Genomic DNA, 14901 nt, shown 5'->3' with positions numbered 1-14901 from the left:
AGTGGCAGAAAGTGCAGGTTGCTGATGCATACTGTTCACAACACAGCCGCAGTTCACTGAGCATGACAGATGTTATGTATAGGTGAAGAGATACTGCACAAGACTACAGTTAGATTTTTAATGTAATTGTCATGAAGAAATTGATCTTCAGTGAGATGCAGTGGAACTCTGGGGCAATGTTCCAGCTAGAGGAAGCTGTCCCCAATAAAATACTGTCACAAGGTTTGTCTATCATGAGAGACAAACCAGACAAACCATACAAAGTACCTGGGCTTAATTTGCATGATATTTAATTTACGTAATATACTGCTGTGTGGCATTGAGAAGTTGCCCTGGGTGATCAAGGGTACACGAAAGCATAGTATTATGAGAAGCATTCAGTCTGTGATTAAACTGCAATGAGGGAAATAAGGGGAATTATCCATCAATGTACTTGCATTATGGTGTGGTAGTACCATATGTGGGTTTTGTGTGAGCATAGTTTTAGAAGCGTGTTTTCTAGGAATATGGAATGGGAACTATTGTCACAGAGATGAAGTTCCATGTGATGTACCAAAACAGCAGGTTAATAACCCAGTGTATAGACAAAAGGAGATGCAGAACATGAGCGATCAGCAGAGTCAGACTGTTTACTGTTAGATGATTTGGTAAGGCTATTGTGTTAAGAGAGAAAGAATTTTCCAGTATTATTTTTAATTTGTTCTCTATTTATTGGTGATGGTACTAGAGGGTTAGTTATTTAGTGTGAATGTTTACTGTGATTAATGGTAGGGGTTTATTTTTCAATGATTAAGATGTCTAGCTCCTTCCTATTGGAATAAATTTCTGCTTGAGAGAAAAGATCAAAAATTATTTTGTAACTAGTAATGAAGTGTTGCAGAGTACATAAGATCAAATGCAACATGTGTTATACATGCCAAGTATAACTGGGTACAGCACATATTTACAAAAACTGTCATTTGAGAAACTGAATACTTACAACATTTCATTTATTAAAAGATTTTTATTTAATATTTTGATGATACATTTATAGGATTTACATGATTAAAAATGAACAATACATGATGACAGACATTTTAAATAATTATATATAATACAGTGTAGCCTCATTCATGAAATTCTTAGAAACACTTTATTCTCTTGTTCACACACAGATACTTGAGTACTGTCTTTCCCAAAAAAGTAGTTAGAAATAGTCATATAGGCAATGCCAAGAAGTCTTGGATCACTACAGGGATAATAACATCTTGTAGAACAAAGAGGATGTTATACAGTTCTCTCAGGACTTGTAATGATCCAAAGAAACGACAACACTACAAACTTTACTGTAGCATTCTCAAGAAGGTTATAAATAAATCTAAAAGTATGTGCATAAAATCAGAAATTGAAAGCTCAGAAAATTAAATTAAAACTATATGGAACGTAATAAAGAGGGAAACTGGCAGGACAACAGGGAACATGTCTCAGGTAGAGATTAATACAGGGGACAGTATCATAAAGAAACCTGAGTTGGTTGCAGAAATATTTAATAACCACTTTTTGAGAGCAGCAGAGAAGACAGGCTGTAATGGTTCTATGGAAGAATCATTGTCCCTCCTACAGAAAGCTATTAGCAACAGAATCCCACAGTTATCCTTACCTCCAGTTACTGTAAGCGAAGTCATAAGAGTAATTAGATCATTAAAAAATAAAAATTCTGCTGGTGTGGACAATATTTCTAGTAAAATACTGAAACACTGTTATAAATTTGTTAGTCCCGTCTTATGCAACATATACAATGCATTCCTACAAGATGGGATTGTCCCTGACAGACTTAAGTTGGCTGTAGTGATTCCTCTCTTTAAAAAAGGGGATAAAAGCATTGTTACAAACTATCGCCCAATATCCCTATTAACTACCTTCTCGAAAATTCTAGAAAAACTCATGCACAGGAGGATTGTAGACCATCTCAACTTCCACAGTATCTTAAGCAAAAATCAGTTTGGGTTTCGTGCCGGTCTTTGTACTGAACAGGCAATATTCTCTTTCAGCAACCAAGTTTTGGAAGCCATTAACAAAAAAATGTCTCCAGTGGGTATTTTTTGTGATCTTACGAAAGCCTTTGACTGTGTAAACCACCAAATTCTTTGGAAAAAGGCAGAATACTATGGTTTAGGTGGTACTGTTGGCTTGTGGCTACAATCATATCTACAGGATCAGAAGCAGACTGTAATGCTAAATGGCTCTTCTGGAGAACCTGCCTCGTCTGAATGGGGCACGATAACGTGTGGTGTGCCTCAAGGCTCCGTTTTGGGCCCACTGCTTTTCCTCATCTTTATTAATGATCTTCCTCTTTGTTCTGAGACAAACAGCAAATTTACCCTGTTTGCCGATGATACCACAATTCTAATTGACGATTTGATTGATCATGATCTTGAAAAAACTACAAATACTGTTTTTAATGACATCTTAAATTGGTTCTCCTCAAATGGTCTCTCGCTCAATGCAGATAAAACTCATTATATGAGGTTCCATACATCACAAAGTAATCTCGATGAAATTAACATAAAATGTAGAGATCAACCAATACAGAAAGTTGAAGACACAAAATTCCTGGGTGCTTACATAGACAGTAAATGTAATTGGTCGGTTCACATTCTTCATCTATGTAAAAAACTTAGCTCGGCAACATTTGCATTACGGGTAATTTCTTCAGTGGCTGAAGTTGACACTATTAAGGTTGCCTACTTTGGCTACTTCCACTCATTGATGTCATATGCTATCATATTCTGGGGGAACCAACCACTTGCAAAAAAAGTTTTCACCATCCAAAAAAAAGCAATCAGAATAATGTGTGGGGTCCATCAAAGACACTCTTGCAGGCACTTGTTTCAGAAGATAGGTATCCTAACAACTGCCTCACAGTATATTTTTTCCTTGCTGACCTTTGTGTGCAAAAATTATTCCATCTACCAAGACAACAGTAAATTCCATGGCTATAACACCAGAAACAAAAACAATCTACATTTAGAAATGAAACGTCTCACTCTGGTACAAAAAGGAGTTTACTACTCCAGCATTAAGCTGTTCAATGCTCTACCACTACATATCAAATGTGTTCATACAGAACTGCCAAAATTTAAACAAGTTCTCAAAGATTACCTGACAGAGAAATCTTATTATACTGTGGATGAATACCTGAAAGAAAATGTATACCATCACTAAACTTATTGTGTCTAGAAGTAGTTCAATTGATTTTATTGTGCATTTGGGCATTAGCGCACTTTTTGTAACAACAGATTGGCTGTACATGTATTTACTCTTGTAGGTCTAATATCTGATTTAACTTTGTGCTCTTATCTTTAACCTTTATTTGAAACTCCTTTTTCTGTCAAATGGTAGTTATGTTATCTAGCTGACATTGTATCTGTTACTTTATTTATAGTATGTCTTACTTAAACTATGTACAATTTTCCATTGAATTGCCCTTGTATTTATTGTAAGTTTAAATTGAAACCTGTACAATTTGACACGTTCCATATCCTTGTGATTGACTCACTAACTGGATCTATGGAACAAGAAATAAATAAAATAAATAAATAAATAAATAAATAAATGTCTGTCCTTAACAATTTGGTTTTCTACATCATTGCCTCATGTCTCTAACACAAGGTTGTAGGGATGCCACAAAAGGGGAACCTCTCTGGCCATTGACTGCATCTTCACCAAGCATATTTTTGTAAGGTGGACTCAGTTCATTCTATGGCTGCCAAGCAGTGACACATGCTTTTGTATTTACAACATATGATAAATAAAGTGTGTTCTGATCAGCACCGTGTCATTATAATCTCACCTTTATCTTATCCTGGGGTAAGATTCTACAAGGCCCATGACCTACTACATCAGTTCAGGTAGACTTACCTGGTTTTTTTGGACCCTGATGCATATTGCTTTGTAGGTATTCCTCTACACTGTCTGTAAACTAATCTCTCTTTTTATTCATTATATCTCTTTCCCTGCTTGCATGAATAACAAGGCCTCAGAGATCGATCACTAATAAAATAAAGGCCTCAGAGTGTCAGAGGTTCATTAGAATTTCCACATTGCAATAAAAGTGTTATACGAGGTGGAATCCAAAATTTTCGGGACTGGTGCTGCTATTTGGAAAGTAGGTGGTGAGAGCTGCATATCTGATGTGTCAGTGTGCAGAGTGGCATTCAGCTCGAAAGATGTGTTGCGTGTCCACAGTGATTTCTGTAATATTCTGTGTTTGGTGTGTGGTGATTTTACGATGAATCCACGAACAGAACAGCGCATGTGTATCAAATTCTATGCAAATCTTGGGAAAAGTGCTATGGAGACCCTTGCAATGATTCAACAAGTGTTTGGGGGACAGAGCATGACCCGTGCGTGCGTGTTTGAGTGGCATGCTCGGTTCAGGGCCGGTTGTACAGACGTCGAAGATGACTCTCATACTGGAAGGCCCGTTAGCCGCACAATGCCAGACATTATAGCCAAACTTCAACAACTGGTTCATGCGGATCGACATTGAACCATTCAAGGCCTTGCGGATGAAGTGGGTATTGGTTATATGGGACATGTCAATGAATGTTTACTGATGAATTGGGCATGCGTCGTGTCACTGCAAAATTTGTGCCAAGGTTCTTGACTGCCGATCAGAAGTCACAGCGTGTTCAACTGCGCATGAGCCTTCGTCAGACTGCATCTGATGATCCAACCTTCTTGTCATGGGTTATCACTGGCGACGAGAGCTGGATTTACGGTTATGACACAGAGACAAAGCAACAATCATCCCAGTGGAAGAGCCTGGGCTCTCCAAGACCCAAAAAAGTGAGACAGGTGAAGAGCAAAGTGAAGAGCATGATCATTGTTTTCTTTGATACCAAGGGAATTGTGCACAAAGAATTCGCCCCACCCAACCAAACAGTGAATACATGTACTACTGTGATGCTTTGCAATGGCTCCATGAAAACGTGCGGCGACGACAGCCCAAACTTTGGCGTCAAGGGAACTGGCAAGAAACAACGTGGCTGCTGTACCTCACCCACTGTACTCACCAGATTTGGCACCTTGCGACTTTGTGTTATTCCCAAAACTTAAACTCAAGTTGAAAGGTCATCGGTTCAACACTCTAGAGAAGATTCAAGAAGAATCTGGTGGTGATAAACGCCCTCAAAGAACAGGACTTCCAGAAAACATTTGACCAGTGGCAGAAGTGCTGGGAACAATGTGCATGTGCAGATGGGAACTTCTTTGAGGGTGATGGTGACCATTAGTCCAAAGGTAAGGTTTTCAACAGATGGCAGCACCAGTCCCAAAAATTTTGGATAGCACCTCGTACACTTATGAGCCAAAACATTATGCTCACCGCCCACCGTCAGGATAACTGCATCCTGGTAGTGTTGCAGGCACATGACACAGTAAGGAAGGAATGTAAGCAGAAGAGAGATGAGTGGGCAGTCATTATAGCGAATATACGGGCCAAAAATGCGGAAATCCACTGATATAAGCGATTTTGACAAAGGGCACATTGTTAATGACAATCTTGAAACGGCAAAGCTGGCTGTCTGTTAGCATACTACTGTCATGAGCACCTATGGAAGGTGTAGCCTATATGGTATCACACAACCATGTCTCATCATAAGACGTAGAAGCTGGAAGATCCCTCACTGTTTAATCAAGGATAGGCACCAATCTGTGGCAGATCTGACAACAGAGCACAATGCTGGTGCAGGAACAAATGCTTTGAAGCACACTGTTCAAAGGCCATTGTTACACATGCAGCTCCACATCACATGACCCCTACATTTTCCTGTGGTGACCCAACAACATGATCAGTTATGATTGCAGTGGGCACAATGTCACTGAGTTCTCATAGTGGATCAAAGGAAATGTGTTGTTTGTCAAATGAATCACATTTCTTGTTACACCAGATCAATGGTTGGGTCCTTACATGCCATCATCCAAGTGAATGGCTGCACGAAACATGCACTGTGCCACAGGTGCAGGCCAGTAAGGGCAGAATTATGCTATGGGGTACAATAAGTTGGGCTTCCATTAGATCTGTGGTGGTAATCAAAGGCATCATGACAGCAGTAAACTATGTGAACATTATTGCAGACCACCTGCATTGCATCACGCTTTAAGTCTTCCTCGATGGTGATGACTTCTTCCAGAAGGATAACTGTCTGTGTTGCAAGGTCAGACTTGTGCTGCAGTGGTTTGAGGGGCATTTTAGTGAATTCACATTGATGAATTGGCCAGCAGATGTGCCTGATCTGTACCCACTGGAACACATATCAGGCGCCAGCTGTGTGCCCGTAAACCAGAATCCCATAATTTGTGAAAATTGATTGAGCTGTGCGTAGCATTTGGTGCCACATACTTCTGGAATCCTGTCAAGGACTTATATAATACATGCCAAGCATAATCTCTGTTGTATTGTGTTTGAAAAGTGGAACAACACGCTATTAAACAGTTGGTCATAATGTTTTAGTTCATCGGTGTATAATCAGTCAAAAGATGTTGCTCTGGGATGTTCATATGAATCATTGGGAACTTCTAATAAATTAGATTATATATACATTAATAATGAACACTATTGGTCTCTGAAGTATTCTTGTGCAGCAGATCAATGGAAATATTCGCTTTCACTTCACTTGATTTCATCTCCTGCATGCAGCCACAAAGGTACACATATGCATAGTGACGTGTATTTTACACAAACAGTATTTTTTAATTAATTTGTACATGCAACTGGCATTACTTTGTTACAACAAAATATTATTCACATCACATCACCGATACTACAGAAAAAACTAATAATTTGGAGAACTGACCTTACCTCTGTATCTAGCTGTAATGGTACAAAAAATGACAATAACTTCTTGTGTGTGTGTGTGTGTGTGTGTTGTGAACAAAGGCATGATCAGCAGGTCACTCTAGAAGTACCAGAAGCACTCAGGACATGTCAGAAGCATTGGCAGCTTTGTGTAGAACCTACACCTACCATCACTGGCACTCAAAAACAATTAACTTTCCATTGATTAATATCACTTTGGTATGCTGTGAATTTGTGATGTTCAGCATTAAGGGGTTAATGAATGACAGAAGATTCTTTTCATATGCTATAATGCACTGATGAGATTAATGACATAGTGCCCTTAAGGAATTTTTTGTGTGATGATAAATGAGGAATGTAAACAATTTACAACACATGCATACTTGGGAGTGACTAAGAGGACCAGCAGGAGTCAGTGTTATCAGTTGTATTCCATTTTGTCTAATTTTGGGGGAAATTTATTAAGCCAATTTACTGTTAAAAAGTTGTTAATGAATGGTAACTAGGATTGAACAATCTGGTAACATTACTCTGTTAGTTTATAAGTGGACATTCAAGGTAGTTATTGGTCTCAGGAAAATGTACAAAGATACTGGGCTAATACCATAGGTTATGTATGCAACCATAGAACCATGTGGTTTAAACTGACTAGTCTACAGAAAAATGTACTGTACATAATTGTCAGTTTGAGAATGTGTTGTTTGAGTCTTTGCAAAATTCCTCAGAGCTACGATCTGGAGAATGGATCTCCCAGAGAGGGCAAGTGTGTATATTTTGGCCTTACTTAGTAAAGTAGTGACACTGCCATGGCCGTTGCAAAATGCCACAGAAGCAGGCAAGCACAGAGCAGACCAAAATATCATTATGTCAGATGTAGAAATGTCACAGTTAAAGTTCCACATAGTGGGCTAAGCTGGGGGCCAGCAACTCAGTAATGTTGGTACAGTGGAATGGCAGGGCAACAGCTGCATCAGCAGGCTGGTTACTACATCTCCAAGGCTCGGGTTTGTTTTGGTGTGCATGATTGGAAATGGTGCTTTGGCAAAACAAGGAGGCACCAAACCAATGTAAATACACATGATTGTTAGCCAAAGGGGTCACAGTCCACTGCTGTAGACTTAGTGCCTTCCAGCCAGTGGGCTACCTTCAGGCTCACCTCAGCCACAGACAGCCTTCTGCACTGGAGGGCAGCTGCTAGAAACCTGGGCAGTACAGCCATTTAACCTCCTATATCCAGGTGGGCATACTTACACTCTACACTTCCATTTTCAAGGGCAGACACCACTGCTTAAGGCTGCCTTCATCAGCAAGAACCATGGTGTGTTTCCAAGTCTACCAGTGCACCCTTCCTTGAACTGCACAGCCATGCTCGGATGGTACACGTGCTGCTGCAGAGTCTGCACTCCAGTATTCCTGCCTAGCCACTGGTGTCAAACAGGCCACCAGCCACCTATGCATCAGTTCTGCCACACCCACTTTTGTCAGTACCTGCCTAGAAAGGAGGGGGGAGGGGGGGGGGGAGGGGGCACGGGAGTTGGCGATGTCCAGGGGTGTTGCCACTGCAGAGTATCACTATGATTGCTGTAGTTTGCTCTCCAATCAAGTGCCTGACAAAAATCATCCACCACCTCAAATCAAACCTGCCACTACAGGTGTCATCCAACTGGGCCTCTTCGTTTTGGGCCTCCAGGGAAGGAGGCTGGCTGCAGCTGAGGTGAGTCTGGAGATGGCCCACAGGCTGCAAGGTGCTAAATTTGCAGCAGTGGACTTCAGTGTTAACAGTAAACCTGTGGCTGGTAGATGCCAAATCTCATGGTGGCTGCTTGCAGAACCATGTCACCACACTGACTGGCATATACTTGCCCTCATAGATGATGCTGCAAGACTGTGAGCCCTTTGGTTAAAAATGATGCGTTTATATTGGATCATTGCCTATTTGTTTTATCAAAGTGCCACTTCCAATGACGTACACCAAAACAAGCCCAAGGAGCTGTAGTAACAAGCCTGCCAATGCCACAGTAACTGCCTTTTCATTGTATCAGTGTTACTGAGCCCCTGTGTCAGCCTGCTATGCGGGAATCAATCAGGGATGTTTCTGCCTCTGAAGTAAGGGTGTTTTGGTGCGCTTTGTGCTTGCCTGCTCCAAAGGTAGTTTGCAACAGCTGTGACAGCATCTCTATTTTACTAAGTAGGGAAAAAAAAATAGTGGCAGCACTACAAGAACTTTCTTTACAATGACTGTATACCATGGAGGGTCTCTCCCGTCAGGAACTGTTCTGCTACGTATTTATCTACCAGTGCATGGTCAACTATTCTTATAAACTTCAGTCGCAATTATTCTACTTGTTCCTGTCCAGAGGTAAATGTTTTAGTTCCTCTTTGTGATATGACACTACTACCTCTTTAGTTTACTGAACACATTCACTTTTTTTATTTGTTTAAGTTGCCATTTGTACTTCTGTAGTGATTGTTGCTATGACTGTCTAATGCAGGGCTTCACAACATACGTGCTCGCAGAGCAAGCTGTGAGCAGCAAGGCGCGAGCACGGAGCAGCGCGAGCACGCTACCCCCACTACCGGACCAGAGCGGAGAGTGGGGAGAGTCACATGGGACTCACAACAGCTGCCGCCAGTCAATGTAAATCCGCAGCCACCTGCAGGGATATCACTCACGAATTATTACTGTGACAAATGAAACAAATAAAGGAGAATGTGCACGTGCCACATAATTTTATTGCTGGCCATGGTGGCTGAGCGGTTATAGGCGCTTCAGCCCGGAACCGCGCTGCTGCTATGGTCGCAGGTTCGAATCCTGCCTCGGGCATGGATGTGTGTGATGTCCTTAGGTTAGTTAGGTTTAAGTAGTTCTAAGCTCTAGGGGACTGATGACCTAAGATGTTAAGTCCCATAGTGCTCAGAGCCATTTGAGCCATAATTTTATTAGCTTAGTGTATGCCTCTAGATACGTATTAATTTGTGAACTGTTACACAATAAAAGGTGTCACTGAAGTGTGGGGTTCTCGGTTATCTTGTACTTTTTGCCCTTTACAATTGTGTCTAAATGTTCGGAGTAATTGTTCTTGTGCATTGTAGGCGCAGCGTGCAGTTTAAATTTCGATCAGACAATGCGTTTCTCAGGCGCGTCTTGTTACATTTCATTGCAGAGAACAGTTGTTCACAAACATATGTGGAACCGATCATTGATATTATTGTAGCCGCCAGTTTGTGCAAACGAGGAATCTATCCTGAGGGAAGCCTCTGTAGAATTCCAAAATGTTTTTCTTGTTCTGAAATTTGTCTCTGTATTCTCTATCACACTGCAGGTCAATAATTTCTAGTTGCAGCTCAGGACGAATCTCTTCAATACTCGCTGAATATGGAGAGGAGAACAGATCAAAATCACTGTTGAATGCTGTCAGATCTTGAAAGTGTTTATCAAATTCTTCCTTAAGGGCATGTGAATAATGTTCACAGTCTTTGTGAACATCTTGCATGGATGATAATGTACGAAAGTGAGCTAGATTTCCTGTTTCCAGCTGACTCACCCAAAGTGTCAATTTCATTTTAAAAGCTCGTATTCGATCTATGAAATGAGTAATTAGCAGATCTTTACCTTGTAGTGAAATGCTCAAAGCATTCAGATGGCTAGTTAAATCTGCTAAGAACGCGAGATCACATTTCCATGAAGGCTCTTTCAATTCAGGAACACACATGTTATTTATTTCCATGAATATATTTATCTCATCTAATAGGCAAAAAAATCGATTTAATAAGTCGCCACAACTAAGCCAGCGGACCTCGCTGTAATAAGGCAGGCTACCATACTGGCTTTCTACATACTCAAGAAAGCTTTTAAATTGCCTGTGTTGTAACCCATGCTTCCTTATATAATTGGTTGTACGAAAAACAACACTCATCACATTTTTTAGAGTGATACTCTTTGCACGTAAGTTTTCCTGGTGGATCAGCCAGCGAACGTCCCTTGTTTCATTCGGCACGGTCAGTTTTTGCATTTTCTCCTTCAACAGCGTGACGAAACCTGATTTTTTTCCCTGTCATCGCTGGTGCACCGTCTGCAGACACTGAAACTAAAGAATTCCACGACAATCCTATATTTTCAACACTTTCTTCAACACTACTTAAAATATCACCTCCGGTTGTAGTGTTCTTCATGGCTACTACATCGAGGAGCTCCTCCCTCACCTGAAGATCTCTATTAACACCTCTAATAAATATGGTATGCTGCGCTGTTCCTGTGATATCAACACTTTGTCCAGAGATAGAGAATACGCCATAAAATCTTTAAGGATATTTGCAAGCTGGCTCTGGACGTCGTCTGCCATGTCCTGTATGTGACGCATAATGGTCATATTAGATAATGGCACAATCCGAAATTGTTCAACTTGAGATGGACACAAATGTTCCGCGGCAACTACCAAACATTCTTTTATTAAATCGCCATCAGTGATGGGGAGCAGGGATTTTGCTAAAAGCAAAGCAATTTTGTAACTCACTCTGTGAGCTGCCTCAGTTGATTTTTCTTCGTTGTCCGGATCTTCTTCAGATAGCTTCCTTTTAAGTTTAATAACTTCCTGTGCACGATCTGGTCCATCACATTTTCCACTTCCATAGTTTTTCGCGTGGTACGACGTATAATGTCACAGCAAATTAAATTTTGTGACATACTAAACATTTTGCAACACCATCTTTTTCTGTAAACAGATACAATTCCTCCCAATGGAGGTTGAACTGCGAAAGCATGGTTGGGGTTACACAACGGCGACTTGACATAATTCTTAACCAGCGAAGTGACTGTTAGAGCTGATCGTAGTACTTTAAACGTTACACAGCCGGCGCGAATTCAATAGGCACGCTGCGGCCCTGTCCAAACATGCGCGCGCATTTACCCTCCCTCCCTAATCTGCGACCTTGCACCTGCTCACGAGCACGTGCCTGAGCAGACGCGAGTACTCGTGCTCAAAACCGGCTAGTTGTTAAGCCCTGGTCTAATGGCCTCTGACATCAACTTTAACCTGGACATCTATACAGGGTCAGGTCTATTTGCTGCCATTAAAGTTTGTCCACAATTCCTCTTTCCTCATGCTGCTGACACAAGAGAACAAAGGTGCATGCACAAAAATCAGTAGAAAGAGTGCATGTACACATGAGTGTTCTCAAGTGCACACATTGCCTCACTGTTCAAGCAGTCAACTGTGCATCTATCTCTTTGCTTTGCAATTTGTGCTGTGTTTCCTGTGATAAAAGCCAACATAACAAGAATAAAGCAAGGTGGCTATGGGTAAAACAGCATCAAAATAACAGAGGTATGAGAAACACAAAGGGTTTTAAAATTTCAACAGGAGGTCACAGTGAGGTTTAAGATTTTCTTCTTGGGAAACTGCGGCAATAAGGATGGCAATAAAATTTCATCAGCTGGCAGCCAGCAACCCATATATCAGTTTGAGCTATTTATTTCACATTTCAGTAATTGTTCCTGAAACTGAGAAATGCTGAACGGACATTCTTAATCATACTGTGGCTTCCAACTTGTCATTTGCTTTTATTTTATAAAAACTTGTTTAAACTACTTCAATCAAAAGATATTATATACAGGGAACATGCTTGTACTCGATAGACTTGTTAATGCTACAGACCCTAGAACCCACAAGAACAGGGGCTGTATTTTCCAATTTTGTATTTTTTGCATTGTCAATGTCCTACATTTCCATTTTGAATAGTTTGTTGAGGAGCTTCATCTACCCCATCTTTTCTTTTGTTCTGATATCAGGCTCCTCAGTCAGTTTTCTATTAAGTCACATAAAATGAATATTCATCTACAGTTTTCATTTGTGCTTTCCACAAATTTGTAGGCTGCCTCTTCTCCATTTTTCTATTTTGATACTTATCTTGTTCTTTACAATGGTATGATCAGCAACTTCTTATTTAATACTCAATACTCAGGGAATCACATCTCACATTTTTATTCAAATGATCTTTACATGCAGCATTCCATATGACTCCTCTTTGTCTGTAATCATCTACAAACCTCTGTATGCTCTCTTTGGAGTCAACAGTAGAGCCATGCACGGCAGATTGCTACCCCACTCATCCTGTCTGCCTGCTGGCCACCACGACACACAGCTGGGCTGTCAGATCATCCAGGCTGGCCAGCCCATACCTCACAAGTTGCAACCAGGCCCAAGCTGCAATGTTCACACCATGTGTTATGTTTGAATCTTCACTGCTATATGTTCATCTCATCTACATCTTGAAGAGTCATAAAGTTAAATGTAATCTACCAACTGCGTATGGTAAACTAAAGCTGCAAGAGCTATTTTACTAAAGAACAAGCATAAAAGAGATTCATTAAAAATGAATCCATTACAAACATAGCTACCACGAAATATCTCATCTAGGTAACAGTCTTGAGAAGCAAGGAGCAGGAGGCTTTTTATTCTTGTAAAGCATCTACGTCAGATTCAGACTGAAAATAAAAGAAAAAGAATAAAAAATTGTTTGGTCATCTGTACCTATATGAAAAAAAACTATGCAATTTTACAGTAAATAATTTTGGTGAGAACGTTAACAAGTAATTGTGTATAAGTAGAATACCATTCACATTTTGGGCATCTATTGTAAACATTTTCTGTGAAATGACAAGTCCTGCACTACTGAAATTACATTCCGCCAAGACACAACATTTGCTTGATTACTGCACAATTCAAGTGTATGACAAAGGGGTCATAAAACCACTTTTAGACTATTTATCGACCATTCCACCATTGAATAGTGTGTAGAAAAAATGAACACCTAAACCTTTCCATGTGAGTTCTCATTTCCCATATTTTCTTACTATGCTCACTTCTCCCTATGGACATGGAAGTCAACTAAATATTTTAACATTTGGAGGAGAAAGCTGGTGATTGAAATTTTTAGAGATCTAATACATTTACACTTTTTATAGGCTCTTTAACTAATTCTCAAAATAAAATAATAGGAGGAATGGCTAAAACATGTGTGCAAACATATAACAATTTGGAAGCAATGATCCTGTAATTACAAGCAGCAAATCAACATATTTGGGTGTTTGCTGTCAGGCTTGTCTGCCGATAGCTACAGTCTCATCTTATCTTCAAAACACATACTGACATTCTAAAGTACATCATTCTCAGAAGCTCAGCCTTCATATCTGCTCTTCTTGGATGATGGACTTTTAGTATCTGGTGTAGTTTCATTTTGAAAATCTGGAAAAAGAACCAAATAACTATATTCGTAAGAAGTCACTGTCATACGATGTTAAGAGAATTAAAACATCACAGTTTAAGAATTTATTACAATTTGACACAGAACGTTAACTGAGAACATCTTATCCAAAAACATCTCCTCCTCCTGATCTGTTTCCTCTCCAAGTACTTTTTCTCTCTCACTGTCAGAAAGTTCACATGATGACACATTAACAGACCCAGTAGCTATCCATTATTTTATTTGAGCTGTAAGTGTGTTCACAGTGTTCATACATTACCAATTGGCAACTGCAGTAGCTCGCACTACATTCCTATCAAACCAGACCAGTTTAAACAATACCAATTAAAAGAATGCAATGAACATCAATTCCCTTCAATCAATCATACTACATACATAACTGTAATGATAGTTGCCTTTATGTTTATGGAGCAGATTCTTCATCTGACACAAAATATACAAAATATGTGAAAGCACAGTTTTATTTGTGGCTCAGATCATACCATTTCCATCAGCTACCTGGGCTGATGGTTGGAAGACTTTGTTACCACACTGAACAACGTAGCAGCATCATCTCACAGGTCTGAGATGTTCTCCTTATCATTCCTGCATCCAAAATAGCACAGTCTCCCACAATGTTTATGTCAATTATTGGTTCATTTTTCAAACAGTTAAGTTAAACTTAACAACTATATTTACCAAACAAGAGCATATTGCGTGAGGTGCCAGTGCTTCAGCTAGAGAAGACAAATTGAATGTAATACCAATTGGGTCACCACAGTCTGTTTCTCATAAGGAACTGAAAAGAAAAAATTAAT

This window comes from Schistocerca americana, chromosome X, assembly GCF_021461395.2.
Source record: "Schistocerca americana isolate TAMUIC-IGC-003095 chromosome X, iqSchAmer2.1, whole genome shotgun sequence".
NCBI lineage: Eukaryota > Metazoa > Arthropoda > Insecta > Orthoptera > Acrididae > Schistocerca > Schistocerca americana.
Note: the sequence above shows the minus strand (reverse complement) of the source record.